We start from the raw sequence: 4,038 nt of genomic DNA on the forward strand, positions 1-4,038 counted from the left end.
AGATTGATTATATATATAAAACGATATATATTATATGGCAATGAGGAAGAAGAGGGAAAGGAGAGAAGATGACAGATGGGAGAGGAGAAAGGAGAGGAAGGGCAGAGCTTATAAAAAAAAATCAAGCCAGGAATGATGACTACAGTAATCCCATCCCAGTACTTGGGAGGCTGGCTTAGGAGAACCATGAGTTTATGGCCAGTCTGCTCTTCATAGTGAGTTCTAGACTGGATATGTAATGAGATCTTGTTTTTAAAAAATCAGAATAGTGGTATTTTTAACACAGAGATAAATAATAATTATGACTTAGGTACTTTAGTTGGTCAATGAGAGCAAAGAGTTTGGGAGACTGAATTCTCCAGGGAGAAAATCTTGGGGTTAAAGTTTTGCTGTCAGCATTAGTTACTTTTACATACAGTTGGGGCGAAGTGTGGCCACATGAAATCACATTTCTTTATCTCAGGCTCTTTAAAGCATGCATCAGTGTTAATAAATGGGCTTTTCCTGTTGTCACTCTCTCCATTAAAAGGCAGAAGCCACGTAGCCACAAGAATTCTTCAGCTACCTTAGACCCTAGAGGCCTCCATTTTACTTCCTGCCTTGGGATCCGGCGGTCCTCATCATGTGTGACCGGCTTGATTCACTTAGCATGTTGTCCCCCAGGTTCGTCTTATATTGTGTGACAGGGTCACCTTCCTATATTAGGCCAGATAGGACCTCACTGTACAATGTCCCCCATTGGACTTCTGCAGTCACCAGAGAGCCGAAGGACACTGGCTGCTCCCATAGCTCAGCTATCGTGTGTGATGTTGGTGCCAACACAGACGTACAAACAGCCTTCGGCGACCCTGTTGCCAGGTACACACTCACAAGTAAAACTTATATAATCTTGTAACTCGTGGTGTCCCCCCCCCCCCCCACACACATTTTGGCCATTTGGAACAGGGTCTCACACTGTAGCCTAAGTTAGCCTGGACCTCTCTGTAACCCTCTTGCCTTGTAAGTACTGAGGTACTGAGGTTACAAGTATGAGCTACCCTGCCTGGTCTTAGCCCCTCCTCTCTCTGTCTCTGTTTCTCCTTGTCACTCTGTCTGTCTCTGTCTCTCCTTTCTCCAACCCCTCTCTGCTCCTGACCTGTCCTCCCAGACAGTCCTTTCAGAGGGGGCTCCATTCAGTTCCTCGACAACGGTTGGACCATTTTACGTTTCCACTGTCAGTGCATAGGTTTGCAATTTCTCCTTATTGCAGCGTTTGCTGCTTTTTCTCTGAGGATTTTTGATAGTAGCCATCAGAATGAGTGTGAGATGGTGTCTTGGCATCGAATATACATGGAATATACAGGTTTGACACTCCGGCACACAGTGTCGTCCTCTCTGAGCCCAGAGTCCAGTAGGACTTGGAGTCCTGGGCTCCAGCTTTCTTTCTCTGTCTCATTGATCAGGATATTAGTAGGACCAATGACGGGAAGACCTAGAAGGCATATTCTGTTTTTTCTCCACGGCACTTCAGTCAGGGTAATCCTCGGGAAGCTAGTTCCGGCCGGGTACCACCCCGGTCACCTGATTCAAGATGAAGAATGATGTGCGTGGGACGGGCCAGCACATAGACCGCTGAGAACAGACTCCTTAATACACGGATTACAATGAACAGATTCGGTCTTTCATTTCTTCTTAATACTTGAAAAGCCACGTATTGTTTCCAAGCTCGCTCCAGGGTGGTTGCAGGTGGATCTGATCCTCCATTTGACTGCACTCTGAGCCACTAAGTCAGAGCTACCTTGAAACTGAAACCAGGAAAATCCCTTATCACTCGCCAGGGGAGGAAGCACAAGCCTGTCTCCTGTTGTTATTAAATAATTACCTAGTTGTTGACACACTGCAGGGGTGGTGGAAGCCGACGTGCTGGCAAGGAGGACTGGGGATTAGTAATGCTTTCGGGTCACGAGGCTTATAAACCATGCAGGACATTTTTGTGTCCCTGAGTTTTGGCTTGGAACTGTCAGGCCAAGGGCACGCGTTCTTCCAACTCAAATAGCCAGGCCTTGATGTGGTAAGTAGTTAACACGGACTGTGTAAATGATCATGGCTAACTGGTCCAGTTCATTCTGAAGACACTCAGAAGTCACAGAACACCAACAGAGGCAGTTGCGTTGGTGATCTGGAGGGAAGAAGGAGGAGAGAAAAATGGAAACCAGAATGGCTTAGCCTTTTGGACGGTCCACTGTCATCACTTGGTCTCAATAGCCAACAAGGCAGGTTCCCTCTGTAATAAAATCTCCGGGACCAACTCAACCCCGAGCTTCCGGGGACGTGTTCTTGCTTGGTAGTGTCTTCTACCTATGTTACTAACAGCAACCACTGTGTGTCTGCTACACAATTCCTGCCGAGCCCTGGACTGCAAAGTACATAACACGTCACGATAACTCTCCAACTTAAAGACTTTCAAAGAGAAGCTACGAGTTCATCTTCTAGACAGTGATGCTGGGAGTGGTGCACGCCTTTAATCCCAGCACTAGGGAGGCAGAGGCGGGTGGGTCTCTGTGAGTTCAAGGACAGCCTGGTCTTCAGAGAGAGAGAGTCCCAGGACAGCATGATCTACAGAGAGAAACCCTATCTTGAAAAACAAAGAACAAACAAACAAAACACCCAACCAAATGAGAGAGAGAGAGAGAGAGAGAGAGAGAGAGAGAGAGAGAGAGAGAGAGAAATAAGATTCCCAGTTGCAGCCATCTCCTCCAGATTAGGCCCTTCTCTACACATCTTACATGCCACAAACACAGACACACATCTAACAATCTCACACGCTTACTGAAGATCCTTTGGAGGCTGCCTGTAGGCTGATGAATCTCAAACATCTCAGATTCCTGTTTATTTCCCGCCAACCTTCGAGCTCATTCATCTGTTTGTCCATCCAGCGTTTATCTAATGCTGTTCTGGACCGGTCACGATTCTAGAGTCTGGGGACATAATGACAAGATGGAATTCTGCCCTCAGGATGTTTCCAGTGGAGTAGTGAAGCAGCCAAGAGACCGCTAGTGTAACGTCCATCACCGTGGAGGACTTCATCCGTAGCCCTCTCTAACAGAGTGGGGGCTGGTACCCAGACCCAGCCTTAGTCAGCATCAGCATCAACATCACCTGGGAGCTTGAAAGAAGCGTCAGGCCTCTGCACCAGACTTATCGACTCTACTCCTGCATTTCCACAAGCAAACTGAGTTGAATGCTTCTTTTTGAAACCTTGGTCCATGAGACCACACTGGTTGAAGTCTGGTTTAGAACTCTGGGGACAGTCCTGCCTGGCTAGAGACTCAGAAGGGACCATGTGTGCTAAATGAAGGAGGAGGTGAGGCAGGGGTGAGGCTACAACTCTAGAGGGTTTCAGAAGTGCAGAAGCATGGGAGGAAGAGAGAATGTGCTTTGGAGTAAGGTATTTAAACTTGTTTTGGGACTGGAAGGTGTGGTGTTGGCCTCGGCTAACTTGAGGATACCATTAATTCAAGGAAATCCCTTGATCACATTCAGTACCTCCATCTCTGCTGGAATCCATCACGATACAGGGATGAAGAATGAGTATTTGATTGATGGAGATGAAGACAGAACAGAAGTCAGCAGGGGCAGGGAAGGGGAGGGGGCATCGTTATTAATGGATGAGAGATTGTGTTTGGTGTGCTGAAGCATTTCTGGAAATGGTCAGCAATGGTGGCTGTACAGTGTTCTCAATACTGTTGGACCATATACTAAAAATAGCTGCAGAACTGGGAGGTGGCCTGGTTGGTAGAATGTTTGCTTAGCATGCATGATGCCAGGGGCTCCATCCCAAGCACCTTCTAAACCTGGGTGTGGTGGTGCAGGCCTGTAATCCCCCAACAGTTGGCCTGTGGAAGCTGGAGGACCAGAAGTTCAAGGTCATCCTCGACGCCTAGTGACTTCAAGGCCAGCCTGGGGCATGAGAACCCAGCTTAAAAATACAAAAAACAAACAAACAAAAAAACAGTGGGGGGGGGGTAAAAAAGGTTAGAGTATTTAATTTTGTTATAC

This window comes from Alexandromys fortis, unplaced genomic scaffold (assembly GCF_014885135.2).
Source record: "Alexandromys fortis isolate MF-2015 unplaced genomic scaffold, M_Fortis_MF-2015_v1.1 scaffold_50, whole genome shotgun sequence".
Taxonomy (NCBI): domain Eukaryota; kingdom Metazoa; phylum Chordata; class Mammalia; order Rodentia; family Cricetidae; genus Alexandromys; species Alexandromys fortis.